The 21,561-nt window shown below is 49.7% G+C and overlaps 1 protein-coding gene across 1 annotated transcript in view; it reads left to right on the top strand.

The window, feature by feature from the left end:
* LYPD1 (LY6/PLAUR domain containing 1) overlaps positions 1-21,561 on the top strand; it is an 89,137-nt gene that overhangs the window by 31,136 nt on the left and 36,440 nt on the right. The gene's annotated exons all lie outside the window — the stretch shown is intronic.

The following is a 21,561-nucleotide window of genomic DNA, read 5'->3' as shown; positions in this document are numbered from 1 at the left end:
TTTAAGCTTTTCCGAAAACATAGAGAAGGGTTATCACCCCTGTAAAAATTTGTTTTGCTGTCTGTGTGCATCTGTTCAGAAGATTGCACCTCACTTTCTGTCCCAATGACAAATTATTTTTTAGAAAATGTGGGTTTTTTAGTGAAACAAGGATGGTGATAAAGCATCAGTGGACAGGAGACACCTCTTACAGAAGAGCATTTCCCTTCCTAGGGGTAGATTTCCTCTCACTTCCTGTTGTCTCCTTCCGTTTGCAAGTAGGAGTCGTTTGTAAGTTGGATGTTTGAAAGTAGGGGCCTGCCGTATATACTCTGCAGAAATTTGGGCCCTAGGTGTTGGTGTTGCCACAACACTGTAAGCCCTCACAGTTAGTCTTGGTGGGCGCTGGAACGCCCTGCTGTGAACTATTAGATCAAGAATTGTAATTACACGCCCCTGTTGAACGGGGCAGAAAAATTGGGCCTTAGGCACTGGTTCCACAACACAGCGAGCACTCACAGATACTCTAGTTGGAGCGCAGGAATGAGCCCTGCTGCAATGTATTGCATCAAAAATTGTAAACAGGGGCAGAAAAATTGGGCCTTAGACACTGGTGGCGGTGCCCAAAGCCAAAACATTTCTTACAAGCTATCAGCATGATCATTGAGGAGGAAAAGGATAGTCACTCAGCATGACAGGATAGTAACTCAACATCAGCATAGGAAGTCTTGAAGGGATCTGACATTTCAAAAAAAAAATATTCATCTACATCAGCATCAGGTGCTTGGTAGCTGGTGGTGATCCAAGCCTGATTAATTTTTATGAAGGTCAGTCGATCGACCGAGTCGGTGGAGAGGCGCACCCTGTGATCGGTTACAAAGCCTCCAGCAGCACTGAATGTGCGTTCCGAAAGAACACTGGATGCAGGGCAGGCCAGTAGCTCAATTGCGTACTGTGCAAGCTCTGGCCAGTGATCCATCCTCAAGACCCAGCAAGCCAGAGGATTTTCGGTGGGAAAGGTGTCCAAGTCTGATCTTGCCCCTAGGTATTCCCGCACCATGTAAAACAGACGCTGGCAATGATTGCTGGAACCGGTCATACCTTGGGGCTGCGGACTAAAAAATTGTCTGAATGCATCGGTCAGACGGCCACCTTCTCCACCGCTCCTTCTTTGACTGACCGAAGTCTCAGCAACACGTTGTCCAGGACCAGGATTTTGTAACCCCCCAGTCTCTGGGAACGCGTTGCACAGACCTTTCTGCAAGGCCTCCCAAAGATGTTTCATTTTCTGCTCCCTCTGCGACGGCAAGATAAGCTCTGCAACCTTACTCTTGTAACATGGATCAAGGAGAGTTGCCAGCCAGTAATGATCCCTCTCCTTGATACCACAAATACGAGGATCCTTCCGCAGGCTTTGCAGGATCAAGGAGGCCATACAGCGTAGGTTTGCTGAGGCATTCGGTCTGGAGTCCTCTGGGTCACTGAGGACGACATGATCCGCAGCCACCTCGTCCCAGCCACGTACAAGTCCATGGGTTTCTTGGGACTGTAATTGATCCCTTGAAGGCTGATGCTGAGTGCTAGGCTCCACCTCCATGCTGACACAATCCTCCTCCTCGTCCTCTTCATGTGTGATAGGCGGGCAAACAGGACCACTGTCTGGATAAAGGGGGCCTTGAGAGGAAAGGAAGTCCTCTTCCTCCCTCTGTTCTGCCTCAAGTGCCCTGTCCATTATTAAATGCAGCGTGTGCTCCAACAGGTGGATAAGAGGGACAGTCTCACTGATGCATGCACTGTCACTGATCACCATCCCTGTGGCCTCCTCAAATGGTGACAGGACAGTGCATGCATCCCTGATCATGGCCTACTGGTGTGGGGAAAAAAACCAAGCTCCCCTGACCCTGTCCTGGTGCCATATTGGCACAGATACTCATTGATGGCCCTCTGCTGCATGTGCAGCTGCTGCAGCATGGCCAACGTAGAGTTCCATCTGGGGGGCATGTCACAGATTAAGCAGTTCTTGGGCAGGTTGTATTCCTTTTGGAGGTCAGCCAGCCGAGCACTGGCATTATATGACCATCGGAAATGCACACAGAATTTCCTGGCCTGCTTCAGGACATCCTGTAAGCCCGGGTACCTGCCCAAGAACTGCTGCACCACCAAGTTAACGACGTGAGCAAAACAGGGCACATGGGTCAGTTGTCCCTGTCGGAGGGCGGAGAGGAGGTTGGTGCATGTAACAGGAGTCACTTTTGGGCACAGGTTGAGCCAGGAAATAGAGACATATATTGGATTGTTTTAACATGGACAGTAATCTACCATATATTCTTTAAATGTCTGTAAAGGATATTGTGACCCAACCAGTCAATACTGACTCTTTTCTATGATTAGCCCTGACTAGTGACATGCTAATTGAGTCAGGGCCTGGAAGACATTTCATTGTCCTTGTGTAAAGGTGTTAATCCAGGTCTGCTCCCAGACCTCTAATTATGTATGCTAAATACTGTTTATGTGTGGAATGTACTTGTTGGAGACAGAGCGTCTGTCTGGGATGTGGATTGGAAGGAGATCATTGTGTGATGTGTGGGTGGGGAGTTGATTGTTCCTTTAATGCCTTGTACTGTATATAAGACTGAATGAAACCATTAAAGTTGTCATTACATTTGAAACCAGAAGCACAGAGCTGTGTGTCTCGTGTCTGGGCGGAATTCTTATGGAATGGATCGGTTCCTGTTGGTTGGAGTGTCGATAAGCTGTCGTGGATGGGATGGAAGGTCGTAAACGGTGGTGACCGTTTACATTGCTGGCTAGCAGCGGGATAATTCCATCGCTTAAAGGACAGCTACAAGGACTACTGGAGAACCGTGGCAGACCAGCCAGCAACCATAAGAAGATGGACGTGATCACAGAACTTGTCCAAATGGATGGAGCGGAAAGACCCAGCTTAACGGAAAGGCCCAGCGTAACAGACAGGACCCCGGAGGAGGAAAGTTTTGATCGGGCTGTCAAACTAAGGCTGGCACACTATGGTCCAGAGATCATAGACCGAGTTATAGCTGCTGTGGACGCAAATTGGCTAAGGCAAAGACGTTCTGCAGCAGCAGAAGTCACAGCAGCACCAACTGAAAGGAGAAAGATACATTTGGCTGCTTTTAAGAACTTCATTGAAACTGAAGGGGAGATTGATGGGTACCTTGCTGATTTGGAACGGCAATGTGCCCTACACCGGGTGCCCACAGAGGAATGGGTTACCATTTTGTTTGGGAAATTGTCCGGCCGGGCCAGTGAAGTGTTCAGGGCCATCCCAGACAAGGATATTATGAACTATGGACTGGTAAAAGAAGCACTTTTGGCCAGGTATGCCGTCACACCAGAGGCGGTTCCGAGAGACGAGCAAGCAGACTGGAGACTCATATACCGAGTGGGCATGCCGCCTACACCGCACAGCATCCAACTGGGTCGATGGATGCCAAGCAGAATCCGGGGAAGAGGTGCTGCAGGTGTTCCTGCTGGAGCACTTCTTTGACAAACTGTCCCGGGAAGTCAGAGAATGGGTCCGGGACAGAAACCCTTTCTCCTTGTCTGAAGCAGCTCGCCTGGCAGACAAATACACAGACGCCCGCAAACTGGACAACTCTGTGGTCAAGACCACAGCTCGGGTGGATTATCGATCAGCGGCACCCCCGCTGGCAATTGCCTACAAACCCCAGTCGGACCGTCCTACAACACCACCTCCAGCGGCCACTTATCCTCAGAAGCCTAGGTTCAACTCCCAGGACTACTCACAGCCCATCAGGTGTTTTGGGTGTAAACAGCTAGGACACAGAAAGCTAGACTGTCCATTGAATCCACCCAGGCAGTCACAGTCATGGAGACAGCCAGAAAGGGGGAACCCCCACACATCCATGCCTGCAGCCCACTGCGTTGAGGAGGAAGAACATTGGGGAGTTCTGCACGAGGCAGATCCGATACAAGCAGCTAACCAGGACAACAGGCAGCAACACAGGCAGACTGTCTGGGTCAATGGAAAGGTAGCCAATGGGCTACGTGATACTGGGGCCACGATGACACTGCTACAGAAGAAACTCATCCCAGAGAGCCAGCACACCGGAGACACCGTAGCCGTAAGAGTAGCGGGAGGCACCGTCTTCCGGCTACCCATTGCCCGGGTTCACCTGGATTGGGGGGTTGGTTTGGGACATGGGAATGTGGGGGTGATGAAGGATTTGCCAGCAGATGTACTACTGGGGAATGATTTGGCCCCCCTTGTTTTTGCGTACGCCCAGATGTGTCCCGCTGAAGCCCACACAGTGACTACCTGTGCCCCAACCCGCGTTGCTGGAACCAACTCGCTTGCGGCTGAGACCCGGGTAAGACTACCTTCCCCGACATGTACTGTAGATCCGGCACAATATCAGTCTAAAATCGGAATGTGACAAGTTGGCCAGTGAGAAATCAGAGATGAAACGACACTATGTCATGTATTATGAGATGTCCCGTGGCCTGAACATTGAAATGCACAAACAGGCTGAAATTGTCAAAAGATTAAATGGGATTTGCATCCAGGAGGTGCCTTATCTGTCCCAAGAGCATCAGCAACAGGTTTTGGGAGCCATTGAGAGAGCAAAACAAGTGACTGTTCCAGAACTGAATTCCATTATTCACCTTCACCATCAGCTACCGACCTGGTAAGCCAAATGGCAATGCTGATGGTTTATCCCAGCAAACAGACGTCATCCCGGCCTCCTAGTTCCGGACATCCCCAAGTTGACCCGAAAAGGATCAAGCCGGGTCTGCCGGAGTGTTCCACAAGGAGGGAGCCATGTAACAGGAGTCACTTTTGGGCACAGGTTGAGCCAGGAAATAAAGAGACATATATTGGATTGTTTTAACATGGACAGTAATCTACCATATATTCTTTAAATGTCTGTAAAGGATATTGCGACCCAACCAGTCAATACTGACTCTTTTCTATGATTAGCCCTGACTAGTGACATGCTAATTGAGTCAGGGCCTGGAAGACATTTCATTGTCCTTGTGTAAAGGTGTTAATCCAGGTCTGCTCCCAGACCTCTAATTATGTATGTTAAAAACTGTTTATGTGTGGAATGTACTTGTCGGAGACAGAGCGTCTGTCTGGGGATGTGGATTGGAAGGAGATCATTGTGTGATGTGTGGGTGGGGAGTTGATTGTTCCTTTAATGCCTTGTACTGTATATAAGACTGAAAGAAACCATTAAAGTTGTCATTACATTTGAAACCAGAAGCACAGAGCTGTGTGTCTCGTGTCTGGGGGGAATTCCTATGGATCGGGTCCTGTTGGTTGGAGTGTCGATAAGCTGTCGTGGATGGGATGGAAGGTCGTAAACGGTGGTGACCGTTACAGTGTAATTGTCGCAAACCACCATTTCTGGCTTAATCTGGCGTGGCGTCAACCACCTCTGAGCCTGCCCCTGCAGAGCTGACAGAACCTCTGCCGCAGTGTGGCTCCTGTCCCCCCAAGCACACCAGCTCAAGCACCGCATGGCATCTTTTTGCCTGCGTACACACCTTACCGCGGACCGCCCTGTCCAGTGAGGCATGGACATTGCCTTCCACATGCCGGAGAGAGACGAAATGGCCTTGCGTGAGAAATAGTGGTGTTTGGGAACCTGCCACTGAGGTACCGCACATTCTACAAACTCATGGAAGGGGGCAGAGTCTACCAACTGAAAAGGCAGCAGTCGAAGTGCTAGCAATTTAGCTAAGCTAGCATTTAACCACTGGGCATGTGGATGGTTGGGAGAGAACTTCTTTCGGCGCTGCAGCAGATGGGGCAGGGAAATTTGCCTGGTACAATCTGACATCGGTGTACCGATAGTAGATTGCCGCAAGTACTTGGCTGTGACACACCTAATTCTACACCTTCAGTCCCATCAGTGCAGGCTTCAGAGAGGACTGAGGGTATAGTTGGGTTGGAGATCCCAGCTGATGAGGGGCAAGGGGAGGTCTGCTTTGTTCTTTGGTGTGGGTCTTTGAGGTACGCTTGCCTGGCAGGTCGACATATGTCTGGTCAAGCATGTGGTGCCCAAGCGGGTGATGTTTTGGCCACGCAAGATACGCTTGCGACATATGTTAGAAATAGCAGCGGTGCGATCTGATGCACTTGTCTCAAAGACCCACACCAACGAACTTTTGGAATAACGCCCTGCACATGTGGAGCTCAGCGGTGTGATGCAGTCGGTGTGCTGCCCTTAAGCTGGCCCCTGGAGGGCATCCTGCCGCGTTGGAGATGTGCCTCCTCCTCCTCTTCTCTCCTATCAGGCACCCACGTGGAGTCAGTGACCTCATCATCCCTTCCCTCCTCATCACTTTAGCAAACCTGGCAGTATGCTGCAGGTGGGGGAACATGACTGCCAGATTGCTGTCCTTCTTGGGCACCCCCTCTCTCTGGGCTCACGTTACTGCCTTCCTCTAGCTGGGTACCATCATCGGAGCCTTCAAAACGCTGCGCATCCTCCTGCAGCATATACCCAACACTGTGGTCAAACATTTCGGGGGACTCCTCAGGAGGACATGGTGGGGCTAGGGAAGGAGTGACTGATGCCATTGAGCAGAGGGAAGAGGCCACGTAGGCAGCTGTTTTGCCAAAGTACCTTGAGTCTGGGTGAGAGAGGATGAGGACGGCTTGGTCATCCACTCTACCAAGTGTTCGGCATGTTGCAGCTCAACACGGCCAGCTGCTGAAAAAAGGACAAGCGTGTCCCACGGGCCACGTGCTGATGAGGATGCACCGTGTCCACGACCAGCACTGTTGCCTCTAGACGCAGTGCGTGCTTGCCCTCTTTTATCAGCTCGTGACTCTCTGCCTCTCCTTGTTGTCCTTCCAGACATACTAATGGCCTGCAGGGAGATGTAGCTGCACAAATACTGATAATACTTGCAGATCCCTGCCTGTGGTATTAATATGAGAACACCAGCAATTGTATTCACGTAGCTTTTAGGTGCACACTGTGCAGAGGACACAGTACACCAAGTAAAAATACTTACAGATCCCTGACTGTGGTATTAATATGAGAACACCAGCAATTGTATTCACGTAGCTTTAGGTGCACACTGTGCAAAGGACATAGTACACCAAGTGAAAATACTTGTAGATCCCTGCCTGTGGTATTAATATGAGAACACCAGCAATTGTATTCACGTAGCTTTTAGGTGCACACTGTGCAGAGGACACAGTACACCAAGTGAAAATACTTGCAGATCTCTGACTGTGGTATTAATATGAGAACACCAGCAATTGTATTCACGTAGCTTTAGGTTAAGGTGACCAGGTTTTTTTAAATGAAATCCGGGGACATATTTTTTTTTTTACTAGTAATGGCAGCAATCGGTGACTCTCTGCCCATCGCCGCAGCCGTCTGCCTCAAAGCCTGTCAAATCTTACTCTCCAGGCCCCGGCTACTACTAGGTAGTGATGTGCAGAACTGACGAATAGTTCCCGGCGAACATCGCTTGTTCGCGTTCGCCGCCGCGGGCGAACATATGCGATGTTTGACCCGCCTCCTATTGACTAACATTGAGCAAACTTTGACCATCTACCTCACAGTCAGCAGACACATTCCAGCCAATCAGCAGCATACCCTCCCTCCCTGACCCTCCCACCTCTAATGCGGCATCCATTTTAGATTCATTCTGAACCTGCATTCTTAGTGATAGGAGGGACAGTGTTGCTGCTGCTGATTTTGTAGGGAAAGCGATAGCTAGGCCAGTGTACTCCAGTCCTGAAAGACTCATCTGATCTCTGCTGTTATAACAGCACCCCAAATAGCCCTTGTTAGGGCCAATCAATCAGTCTGCTTTTTTTTTTCTCTGTAATCTGTGCTGCGTGGTTTACAGAGAGAGAGAGAGAGAGAGAGTGTAATTTTTTGGAGTTAGGCAGGCTAGTCAGTTAATGTTACAGTGTGTAGAGGATATATATACATCCCAGGAGTTGTACATATATTTATACACTGTATAGTTTAGTTAGATTAGAGGTACAGGGTGCTGTGTAATATAAAGGGGTCCAGTGGTGCAGGGTGCTATGTAAAGGGGCCCAGAGCTGTGGGGTGCTGTGTAATGTAAGGGGCCCAGTGGTGCAAGCTGCTGTGTAATATAAAGTGGACCAGTGGTGCAAGCTGCTGTGTAATATAAAGGGGTCTAGTGGTGCTGGGTGCTATATAGAAGGGCCCAGAGCTGTGGGGTGCTGTGTAATGTAAGGGGCCCAGGCTCACAGGGTAAACTGTGCCCACCTGCCTGCCAGTGCCACATCTCATCTATTTTGTGTTGGCACAGTTGATAAGATATAAAAACAAAATTCACTGCAATACTAAATAGTAGTCTTTTGTCTGCCAGGGTGTCTTTGCCTCACAGGGTAAACTGTGCCCACCTGCCTGCCAGTGCCACATCTCATCTATATTGTGTTGGCACAGTTGATAAGTGTGATGCAATTGCCTATATGTCTCAGTTTAATTCTCCCTGCTTGCCCTGTGTGATTCTGTCCTCGGCTAACAGGTTATTGAAGTGCTAATGTCCCCTCACTATTTCTAAAGGTTAATTGATCTATTGTGTTGTGTGAAGGAGATCTGTGTTTAAGGGGCTTGTGTTAATTATTCTGATTGCTCCATTGTGGTAATTATCTCTCTATATGCGGGGTCGAGCCGTCTAGTTAATGTATTCAGTACAACTAGTAATCAGCGTCATTTATGTCATTGTCTAAAGAAAATGTGTTTTCACCATCGGCTCCGTCGTGTCTGCCTAATCATCCGTATGGAAGCCCCAGTGTGAGGGGGGGCGGAGATTTGTCATTGTAACAGTTTTGGAAATTACATATAAGCTGTGTGTTATAACATTAAAGGCTGTCTTGTTCTAGCAGTAAGCCTGGACTAATGTGTGGCTTAATGGGCGATCTTAGGAATATTCCTCCTAGTGGAATATTGGGTGACGTTCTTATGGAAGAAGGGAATCTTTGACGGGGATATCATACAAATACCGTCACAATTGGTTGGCAGCAGTGGGATTTTCCCTTCTACTCTCCTTTACACCCGGATTCCAAGCAGACACTGGAAGAACTACTGGAAGTTCGTGGAAGGATTGCTAGCAACAAAACCAAGCGGGTCATCATAGCAGAATCAATGGAGATAGACCAGGAGGACGGGATTGCAGCAACGCCAGCAGTACAAGAGATGGAGACACCAGTGATTCAGGAGGAGGAATCGCCAGCCAACAAGCTAATGAGAGAGAAGCTAGCATGGTTCGGCCCGAACCCAACGACGGATGTGGTGCTGAAAGTGATGGACCTGTTAGCGAAGGAGGCTAAACAAATAAGACGCAGAACTACAGAAGGCTAAACAAATAAGAGACGCAGAACTACAGAAGGCTAAACAAATAAGAGACGCAGAACTACAGGAGGCTAAACAAATAAGAGACGCAGAACTACAGTTAAAACTGGCAGCAGTCCAACAAGCAGCCGCACATTCTCCAAACAGTGAGTACAGCACAGCAGACGCAAGGAAGATTCCGTTTAGCGCTTTTAAAGCTTTTGATGAAAAGGACTGTGAGATTGATAACTACCTGGCAGATTTTGAGCGACAATGTAACCTGCACCGAATAGCTAGAGGAGAGTGGGTTTCAATATTGTCAGGCAAACTGTCAGGCAAAGCTTCTGATGCTTTCCGGACCGTGCCAGATCAGGATATCCATAGCTACGCCCGGGTTAAAGAAGCGCTCCTGGCTCGTTATGCAGTAACCCCAGAGTCCCACCGACAGAAGTTCAGGGACTCACGCAAAACCACGGAAGACTCTTACGCGGAATGGGCATGCCAGTTATCCCTGTCGGCCTCTAACTGGGTTAACAGCAGCCAGGCCACCACCGCAGAGGACATTTTGCAACTAATGCTCCTGGAGCAATTTTACAATCACATCCAGACAGATGTCAAAGATTGGGTGAGAGATCGCAGGCCCATGACTCTACCAGAGGCCGCGAAGTTGGCGGATGAATATGCGGATACTCGCAAGACAAACCAGGTCACACCACGGGTACAACCTCCACGACCAACGGCACCCTCACACCCACCAGCCGCTAGATACCAACCTCCTAACAGACCGATGACATCTAGCCCTCGCTATCCACGCCAGGAGGACAACGAACAACGCTGCTTCCGGTGCAAACAGCTGGGTCACTTCAAGCAGAATTGCCCCATGAATGACAACACCAGGTCAAATTGGTCTCAACCTGAGTAACGCCCACCAGCAGCAGCCCATTGTGTAGACTCGGCTTGGGATCCCCAGGAGCTGGGTCAGGAAGAACCATTGGGCACCCCTTACGAAGCCCTCATGGTACAATCTGTTATTACGGACAACAGGGAACACCATTGTCAGCTGGTCATGGGCGACAGCCCTGAGCCGGAGGGGCCCTGGAGGGAGCTGGGCAGAAAGAGGCACCGCCGGCAACCCCCAAGAAGAAGAGGTCCTGGAAGCCATATAACAAGCTGACCTGGGAGGATAAGAAGCGACTGGAGGAGAGGGAGTCGCAGCGGGCGTCCCAGATGCGGGCCGAGATGTTCGCCAAGGGCCCACCGGTGGCCCCTTACACCACCACCCAGTTCCTGATGATGAAGGACCACGTGGAGAGCCTGCAGGACATGAGAAAGCAGGAGCTGATCCGTGAGTACATAGAGCTGGAGGAGTGCATAAGCCGCATGGAGGAGGAGAACAAATACCTGAGGTCACAGCAGGCTGACCCCCCCAGGCTCCATGAACTGGAGATGGAGCTGGAGAAGCTCAAAGAGGAGAACTGGCGGCTGCGGAGGGAGCAGAGGGTGGCTGACCCTATGGGGCACTGAATCAAACCCCCCCCCCGGACTCTGAGCACCAGTGCTACAGCATTTCAACAAATATAACTTTTTCTTTTTATGAATCTCCTGGGATTGTCACTTCAGAGCCATAACCTGCCCCTCCCATAGCGGGACACCTAGATGGCGGCGCACAGACCCATTCGCCGTCTTCACACTGACTTCTGGTGACTTTGCAGATCGCACAAAGACTTGGGGACTGACCGGCGTGTGATCTGACGACCCGGTGGCATACCTGAGTCTGAAGCAGTTGCCAAGGGAGGTCAGTCACGCCAAACGGAGTTAACCTCGGACTAAAAGCTCTGAACCCGTCAACCCTTCTGGACCAGGGAAGGTCCAACCGGGTTTGCCGGAGCAGGGAGAAAAAGGGGGGCCATTGTGATGCAATTGCCTATATGTCTCAGTTTAATTCTCCCTGCTTGCCCTGTGTGATTCTGTCCTCGGCTAACAGGTTATTGAAGTGCTAATGTCCCCTCACTATTTCTAAAGGTTAATTGATCTATTGTGTTGTGTGAAGGAGATCTGTGTTTAAGGGGCTTGTGTTAATTATTCTGATTGCTCCATTGTGGTAATTATCTCTCTATATGTGGGGTCGAGCCATCTAGTTAATGTATTCAGTACAATTAGTAATCGGCGTCATTTATGTCATTGTCTAAAGAAAATGTGTTTTCAGCATCGGCTCCGTCGTGTCTGCCTAATCATCCGTATGGAAGCCCCAGTGTGAGGGGGGGCGGAGATTTGTCATTGTAAGGCCCCATACTCACGAGCAAACATGTCTGCTGAAACTGGCCCGCAGGCCAGTTTCAGCAGACATGTTTGGTCGTGTGTGGGCGCGAGCGGGCCGAATTCCAGCAAACATTTGCCCGCCGGGCCTTTTCCCAGCAGACAAATATTCCTGGACTTGTTTTAAAACAGTCCGCTGGAATTCAGCCCGCTCGGACATGTACGGTCGTCAGTACAGACCTACCGTACATGTCCAGGCGCCCGCCGTCCCTCGCATGCGTCGAATGACTTCGACGCATGCGTGGAAGCATTTTAAAGGCGGGCCGCCCACGTCGCCGCGTCATTGTCGCGGCGACACCGCGTCATCGACGCGGCGACACCGCGGACACGCCCCGCGTATTGTTTACGCGCGGACTTCTGTACGATGGTGTGTACAACCATCGTACAGAAGCCCTCTGGCAGACATGTATGGTGGAAACGGTCCGACGGACCGCTTTCACCATACATGTTTGTCCGTGTGTACCCGGCCTAACAGTTTTGGAAATTACATATAAGCTCTGTGTGTTATAACATTAAAGTCTGTCTTGTTCTAGCAGTAAGCCTGGACTAATGTGTGGCTTAATGGGCGATCTCAGGAATATTCCTCCTAGTGGAATATTGGGTGACGTTCTTATGGAAGAAGGGAATCTTTGACGGGGATATCATACAAATACCGTCACAATAAGATATAAAAACAAAATTCGCTGCAATACTAAATAGTAGTCTTTTGTCTGCCAGGGTGTCTTTGCCTCACAGGGTAAATTGTGCCCACCTGCCAGTGCCACATCTCATATCTGGTGGCACAGTAGCTTGCACGCATAGTACAACTAAACTAATCTAAAAAAAAAGGCTGGCAGAGGCAGGCCACCCCGCAGGGGCCGTCGTGGTGCTGTGATTCCCTTTGGCCCTAGAATAATGCCCAGTGTTCAGAGGCCACGTACCCTGAACTCAAAAAGTTCTGAGGACATAGTTGACTGGCTAACACAGGACACCCAATCTTCTACAGCTTCCGCTTGGAACCTTGACGCACCATCCTCCTCCAGCTCAGCTTCGGGCACCTCTCAAGTTACCACTCGCCCGCATGCCGCCACCACCAACACTAGCATCACAGCTGCTTCACTGGATCTGACAGAGAAGTTAATTGAACAATAGGTGGAAGAAATGAGTGATGTGCAACCATTATTGCCAGAGGATGTAGATAAAAGGGATATGACTCAGTCAGGCAGCATTACACACATGGGCGTATGGTGTGATGATGATGTACCCGCTGCTGCTTTCTTTGCTGAGTTGTCAGATACAAGTGAAGCGGTTGATGATGACGATGTGTCCGTGGATGTCACGTGGGTGCCCGCTCGAAGAGAAGAAGAACAAGGGGAAAGTTCAGATGGGGAGACAGAGAGGAGGAGGAGACGAGTTAGAAGCAGGGGGAGGTCGTCGCAGGGAGCTAGTGGCACAGTCAGACAGCATGTATCGGCACCCGGGGTCAGCCAGACAGCACGCCAATCAACGCATGCTGTTGCCACCACCAGAATACCGTCATTGCAAAGCTCAGCAGTGTGGCATTTTTTTTGTGTGTCTGCCTCTGATAACAGTGATGCCATTTGCAACCTGTGCCAAAAGAAACTGAGTCATGGGAAATCCAACACCCACCTAGGTACAACTGCTTTGCAAAGGCACATGATCGCACATCACAAACGCCTATGGGATCAACACATGATGAAGAGTACAAGCAGCACACAAGCCACCATCCTCCTCCTGGTGCAGCATCTTCAGTCACATCAACCACTGCTGTCCTCCTTGCCCCCTCTCAACCATCCGCCACTCCATCTCTCACCTTGAGCAGTTCCTGCTCATCTGCCCACAGTCAGGTGTCTGTCAAGGACATGTTTGAGCATAAGAAGCCAATGTCACAGAGTCACCCCCTTGCCCGGCGTTTGACAGCTGGCTTGTCGGAACTCTTAGCCCGCCAGCTTTTACCATACAAGCTGGTGGAGTCTGAGGCCTTCAAAAATTTGTAGCTATTGGGACACCGCAGTGGAAGGTACCCGGCCAAAATTTATTTTCACAAAAGGCAATCCCCAACCTGTACTCTATTGTGCAAAAGGAAGTCATGGCATCCCTGGCACACAGTGTTGGGGCAAGGGTCCATCTGACCACTGATACCTAGTCTGCAAAGCATGGTCAGGGCTGGTATATCACCTACACTGCGCATTGGGTAAACCTGCTGACGGCTGACAAGCATGTAATGCGTGGCTCTGCAGAGGAGTTGGTGACACCGCCACGACTTGCAGGAGGTCTGCTGCCACCTCCTCTACTCCTCCATCCTCTTCTATAACCTCCTCGGGTGAGTCCTCTTCTGCTGCTGCGTTTTGCTCCACATCAACTGCACCCCCCCAGCTCCCCAGGGGCTATTCCACATCCCGGATACGACAGTGTCACGCCGTCTTGGGGTTGACTTGCCTGAAAGCAGAGAGTCACAGCGGACCAGCACTCCTGTCCGCCCTGAACACACAGGTGGATCAGTGGCTGACTCCGCACCAACTGGAGATCGGCAAAGTGGTGTGTGACAACGGAAGCAATTTGTTGGCGGCATTGAATTTGGGCAAGTTGACACATGTCCCATGCATGGCACATGTGATGAATCTGATTGTACAACGCTTTGTGCATAAGTACCCAGACTTACAGGAAGTCCTCAAGCAGGCCAGGAAGGTGTGTGGCCATTTCAGGCGTTCCTACATGGCCATGGCGCACTTTTCAGATATCCAGCAGCGAAACAACATGCCAGTGAGGCGCTTGATTTGCGACAGCCCGACACGTTGGAATTCAACACTCCTAATGTTCGACCGCCTGCTCCAACAAGAAAAAGCCGTCAACGAGTATTTGTATGACCGGGGTGCTAGGACAGCCTCTGCGCAGCTGGGAATTTTTTTGCCACGTTACTGGACGCTCATGCGCAATGCCTGTAGGCTCATGCGTCCTTTTGAGGAGGTGACAAACCTAGTCAGTCGCACTGAAGGCAGCATCAGCGACATCATCCCATTTGTTTTTTTCCTGGAACGTGCGCTGCGAAGAGTGCTGGATCAGGCCGTAGATGAGCGTGAAGAGAAAGAGTTGTGGTCACCACCAGAAACAGCCTTATCAGCATCGCTAGCTGGACCTGCAGCAACGCTGGAAGAGGAGTCTGAGGAAGAGGAGTCAGAGGAGGAATGTGGCTTTGAGGAGGAGGAGGAAGACCAGGGCTCGAGTCCTGCGGGAACGCGTGGGAACGACGTCCCTGCACTTTTTTCACAGCAGGAACGCCCGTTCCCATTGCAGGACTCGAGCAGAGAATAGGTGGGAATGCAGTGTTTACTAAGTGAGGGGCGGCACACACTGGGGGGTGTCAGGCCGGCGCCCCCCTCCGATTGAAGCGGAGACTGCAGGCAGGTTAAGCAGCGGAGTGGCAGGCGCCCCCCCCCCCGCGCGAAGAGACAGCGAGGCTGAGCGGGCGGGCGGATTCAGAGACAGCGGGCGGGATTAGGCAGCGGCGCGCAATTTTTAGAAAACACACGGAGAAAAGAGCCTGAGGTAGTGTGGCTTTGCGGGGGTGCGAACCGCACTGTAGTGACACCCAGCCGTCAGATCCCTCCCTGCTCTCCCCTACACAGGGGGAGGGGATCCGACAGGTTCATGAGTGCTGTCTGGCATGTCCCGATTATCTCAGGTACATAAGGGCTACTGAATGGGGGGGGGTATGTACTGAATGGGGGGGAATCTGTACTGAATGGGGGGGGGGAGAATCTGAACTGAATGTGGGGGGGGGGGTATGTACTGAATGGGGGGGGAGAATCTGTACTGAAGGGGGGGGGAGAATCTGTACTGAAAGGGGGGGATCTGTACTGAATGGGGGGGGGGGTCTACTGTAGGGGGGTGGGTCTGTACTGAATGGGGGGTGTCTGCACTGTAGGGGGTATGTGTAACATGCAGGGGGTCCATAACTGTTAGGGGGGTGTCTGTGTAACATATAGGCGTCCAGAGGTGCAGGGTGCTGTGTAATGTAAAAGGGTCCAGAGGGACAAGGACTGTGTAATGTAAAGGGGTCCAGAGGGACAAGGACTGTGTAATGTAAAGGGGTTCAGAGGTGCAGGGGGTTGTGTAATGTAAAGGGCCCAGAGGTGCAGGGTGCTGTGTAATGTAAAGGGCCCAGAGGTGCAGGGGGCTGTGTAATGTAAAGGGGTCCAGAGGTGCAGGGTGCTGTGTAATGTAAAGGGCCCAGAAGTGCAAGGTGCTGTGTAATGTAAAGGGGCCCAGAGGTGCAGGGTGCTGTGTAATGTAAAGGGCCCAGAGGTGCAGGGGGCTGTGTAATGTAAAGGGGCCCAGAGGTGCAGGGTGCTGTGTAATGTAAAGGGGTCCAGAGGTGCAAGGTGCTGTGTAATGTAAAGGGGCCCAGATGTGCAGGGGGTTGTGTAATGTAAAGGGCCCAGAGGTGCAGGGTGCTGTGTAATGTAAAGGGCCCAGAGGTGCAGGGGGCTGTGTAATGTAAAGGGGTCCAGAGGTGCAGGGTGCTGTGTAATGTAAAGGGCCCAGAAGTGCAAGGTGCTGTGTAATGTAAAGGGGCCCAGAGGTGCAGGGTGCTGTGTAATGTAAAGGGCCCAGAGGTGCAGGGGGCTGTGTAATGTAAAGGGGCCCAGAGGTGCAGGGTGCTGTGTAATGTAAAGGGGTCCAGAGGTGCAAGGTGCTGTGTAATGTAAAGGGGCCCAGAGGTGCAGGGGGTTGTGTAATGTAAAGGGCCCAGAGGTGCAGGGTACTGTGTAATGTAAAGGGGTCCAGAGGTGCAGTTGTGGAGACCTAACCTACCTAAGACAGTGTTGTATCACAGTGGCTTAGCTATGTTAACTGTCTGATGTTTTTGTTTCTTGGGGGGGGGGGTAACTGACTCGCCTGCCTGCTCTATCTAACTCAATTGAAATGACTCTCTGAGTGAGTGAGAGAGAGACTTGTAAAGCGCAACACATGCGAACTGAATCGCCTCTGGGCGCTGTATCCATTCCATGGGTAAGGAACCCCCTGACCTCAGAAGAGATGGGTTTTAATCTTTCTCGTGAAGGCCAAGTGGTCCCACTCCAGTCTCTCTCTCTCTCTCTCTCTCTCTCTCTCTCTCTCTCTCTCTCTCTCTCTCTCTCTCTCTCTCTCTGTGTATGCCGCAGTGAATTATGGGCCATGGCGCGCCACTCGAATTTGGCACGATTGGCCCATAACGTTGACAATTGGCCCAACGAGCGAATATACGATGTTCGAGTCGAACACAAAGCTCACCCCTTTTCATGACATGCAGAGGTCCAATCAAAATGTTTATGAAGCTGGAGTAACAGATGAAGCCGCCTCCTTCTTCCTCAGATGAAATGTCTATCAATAGTAGAGATGTAACGACTGCATCTATTATGATATAGGCATATAGGGCCGGATTCAGGTAGCTGGGCGCATCTTTGTGCACGTAACTCTGAGAGGCAAGAGCAGTATTCACAAAGCACTCGCTCCCAACGTTGCGCCGGCGTAACGTAAATGGGCCGGCATAAGCCCGCCTAATTCAAAGTAGGAAGGTATCGGGCGTGATACATTTAAATTAACCGTGACCTAATGCAAATGAAGGGCCGAACGAACGAATCGCGTCGCATTTACTCCCAAGATACGACGGCTCAATGCCTATGACGTAAACGTAACCTACGCCCAGCCCCATTCACGTACGACTTACGTAAACGACGTAAAATCCGACGGCTGTTCCGTCGTCCATACCTTTGCATGGGATGCGCCTCCTATAGGTGGAATAACTTTACGCCGGACGTATGCCTTGCGTAAACAGCGTATACTACTGCGACGGGCGCAAGTACGTTTGTGAATGGGCGTATCTCGGTCATTTGCATATTTGACACGTAAATCAATGGAAGCGCCCCTTGCGGCCAGCGTAAATATGCGCACAAGATACGACGGCGTAGGAGACTTACATCGGTCGGATGGAGCCAAAATTCAGGAATATTTTATTTCAAGAATCGGGCGCATAGATACGACGGCACAACAGTGCACTTACGCGGCGTAAGTGCTCTCTGAATCCGGGCCATAATATATATAAAACAGTAGTATATACATAAATAGTAGTAAATCTATAAATCGTTTTATTTAACCACTTGCTTACTGGGCACATAAACCCCCTTCGTTCCCAGGCGAAATTTCAGCTTCCGGCACTGCGTCGCTTTAACTGACATTTGCGCGGTCGTGCGACGTGGCTCCCAAACAAAATTGACGTCCTTTTTTCCCCACAAATAGAGCTTTCTTTTGGTGACATTTGATCACCTCTGCCGTTTTTATTTTTTTGTGCTATAAACAAAAAAGAGCGACAATTTAAAAAATATATATTTTTTTTTTACTTGTTGCTATAATAAATATCCCAATTTTTTTTTTTTAAATATTTTTTTTCTCAGTTAAGGCCGTATTTTTCGACGTATTTTTGTAAAAAAAAAAAAAAAGAAAATCGCAATAAGCGACTGGTTTGCGCAAAAGTTATAGCGCCTACAAAATGGGAAACAGAATTATGTTTTTTTCATTATTTTTTTTTTTACTAGTAATGGCGGCGATCTGCGATTTTTTATTGGGACTGCGATATTGGGGCGGACGTATCGGACACTTTCGACACAAATTTGGGACCATTCACATTTATACAGCGATCAGTGCTATAAAAATGCACTAATTACTGTATAAATGTGACTGGCAGGGAAGGGGTTAACACTAGGGGGTGAGGAAGGGGTTAAATGTGTAGCCTGGGTGTGTTCTAACTGTGTGGGGGGTGACTGGGGGAGGTGACCGATCTGTGTCTCTATGTACAAGGGACACAGATCGGTCTCCTCTCCCTGACAGGACGTGGAGCTCTGTGTTTACACCCCATCATTACACACAGAGCTCCACGTCCTGCTGTGTTCCCGACGATCGCGTGTACTCGGCGGACATCGCGGCCCCCAGGTACACGCATCGGCTCCCCAGCGATGTGGCAGCACAGTGGTTACCCGCTGCGCGCCCCCCAGTGGCGCTCGAGGGTAATGCATTTCAAATGACGTCCAGTTGGCATCTGAGAGCCGTGCGGTTGACGTCTTTTGTCAATAGCGCGGGTCTCAAGTGGTTAATTTCTTAAACAAAAAACAATACAAGTCATGATAACACATCCATATATATTGGTAAAATGACACGATCCCATCACCTTGCATAGCAAAACCAAAGGAAAATTCTAGTAGTTATCACTATTATTGCCATTGTTTCTTAGCCCGAGTATCTCGTATGGGGAACATCCCTTCTATGAATCATTACCTCCCTCTATATTAGATGCCGTGTATGATTTGTCCAACCACTTTGCCTAAACGTCGTCATATTTACTAGGGCGACTCCTATTCCTATAGTTATCTCTATCCAATTGAAGATTATTATTTATCAATTGTTTCCAATATATAAGCGTAGGGCGATGAGGCTTCTTCCAATCAAATGCAATAGCTTTTGTTGCGTAAAATAATGTTGTATTGATAAATATTTACTGGGTCACTATGGGGGGTAATATCCTCTACCAAGCCCAGCAAACCGACATTGAATCCCGTACAAGAGCAGAGGTGATAGAATTTAATAGATACACCCAAAATGTGACTATATATGGGCAGGACCAGAAGATGTGTGAAATCTCCTCGAGACGCTCCGCACCTCCAACACTTAAGCCCTGTACACACGATCGGTTTGTCTAATGAAAATGGACCGATCGTGTGTGGGCCCCATCGGTTTGTTTTCCATCGGTGAAAAAAAATAGAACATGTTTTAAAATTTTCCTATGGATAAAAAAACGATCGTCTGTGTGGAAGTCCATCGGTCAAAAATCCACACATGCTCAGAATCAAGTCGACGCATGCTCGGAAGCATTGAACTTTATTTTTTTAACACGTCGTAGTGTTTTACGTCACCGCATTTGGACACGGTCTGATTTTTGACCGATGGTGTGTAGGCAAGACTGATGAAAGTCAGCTTCATCGGATATCTGACGAAAAAATCCATCGGATTAGATTCCATGAGATATCCGATCGTGTGTACAGGGCTTGAGAGGAAAATAAATAGTAGTAAATAATTTAGAAATCACACAATCTAATGAAGTATGGATTTCTTAGGACATTTCATATTTTAGGTTCTTATCTATACCAGGATATATAGTTGTTTCTTCCAGCTGTTATGGGGGAACAGAATATACGGAATGGGACTTACCTTCCTAGGCGGGAGGGTGGTCTAGGGATGATCAGCCCTGTAGTCTTTTTCTCTCTGATGTTTGTAAAGTACAATCTTGGTAATATGTTGGCAGAGAGACCGCCTGGGTGGGTTGGTATTTTCCAGTCCTGGTTTAGGCCCTTTCTGTGGGAAAATGGTGGGCCAGTGAAAAGCCTGAGGGTCAAGCATGACAAGCTCCCGGCTTATGTTGCCCCGTGTTTGAAAATGCTTCGGCAGTGGCAAGTAACGGCAGGAGAAGTCAGATCCCTTCCAAGGAAACTTCTTGAGAAGCGGATCATGAGCTTTGCTTTTTGCAAGCCACTGGCCCTAAGGTAGGGTGACCAGACATCCCCAGTTTCAGGGGACAGTCCCCGGATTGAGGATACTGTCCCCAGACCAAGTCTGTCCCCGGTTTTGTCCCCAGATAGGATTTGAACAGGGGCTGGGACAATTTCAAAGACAGTGCAGAATTAAGAATACAAATTTGGATTTACACCCCCCCCCCCCGCTCCGCCGCTCCTACTAGCTTAGGGGGGTGTATTTTTTTCCATTATCTGTGCCCCTTTCTGATGATCATGTGCTGCTCGAAGCGGAGGGAATATTTCTTCAGCACCGCTCGCATGTTCTTCTGCCTTGGCTCAAGTCCCGGCCAGCCGCCTGCTTATCTCCTCGCCTTCCCAGGTGGAGTGATCTTCCTCCACTCCCCACCCAGTAGTAGCCTGGGGCCGGAGAGTAAGAGTTGCCAGACTGTTAGTCGCTGATTGCCGCCATTACTAGTAAAAAAAAAAATGTCCCCGGATTTCATTTTAAAAATCTGGTCACCTTACCCTAAGGGATTGCCCAAGCCTGGTTTTGGGGGCGACTTTGCGATGAAATAATTTGGAGAGAATCCCAATGAAGTTTAGGGATCAGGCTTGGCTTGCCTTTCATGGGAAACTATATGTAAAATGCAACTTGAAGTTTCTTTCTATGAGTGATCGGGGTTAGGGTGAGGTCGGGAAGATTCAGGAACTTCAGAAGGACAGGTGGCAGCAGGAGGCCTGGATAAAGGCGTGGAGGAATATCAGGACTCTGTAGCTGCTGCCTGTTGATCTCGGGGTGTGCGGCTTTCTTTCTATTCTTGCTTCACTCCCCTAGATTTTCAGATCAAATATATTTTTGATAAAAGGCTCCATGCATGGTGACGGGATGTTCCTTAGTCTGGCTTCTCGTAGGGATTATGTTGTGTGCAATTTGGTTTTCACCGTTTATTTTGTTCTTTCTGTTTGTATTTATATTCAATTATTTTGTAAATATGTTTTACTTATTTATTATGGTTTTATTGTATATGTTGTTGTTTGTAAGATTTTCAATAAACAAAATTAACCCCTCATAATGGGCACAGCGGGTGTACAGACCCGGGAACTCAGCACAGGGATGGTGAGAACCTCTCATAATGGGGCACAGTGGGTGTACAGACCCGGGAACTCAGCACAGGGATGGTGGGAACCCCTCATAATGGGCACAGCGGGTGTACAGACCCGGCAACTCAGCACAGGGATGGTGGGAACCCCTCATAATGGGCACAGCGGGTGTAGAGACCCAGGAACTCAGCACAGGGATGGTGGGAACCCCTCATAATGGGCACAGCGGGTGTACAGACCCGCGAACTCAGCACAGGGATGGTGGGAAACTGCCATTCCACTCC

Source organism: Rana temporaria, chromosome 6 (assembly GCF_905171775.1).
Source record: "Rana temporaria chromosome 6, aRanTem1.1, whole genome shotgun sequence".
Classification (NCBI taxonomy): Eukaryota; Metazoa; Chordata; class Amphibia; order Anura; family Ranidae; genus Rana; species Rana temporaria.
This window is presented reverse-complemented; position numbering and strand designations above follow the sequence as displayed.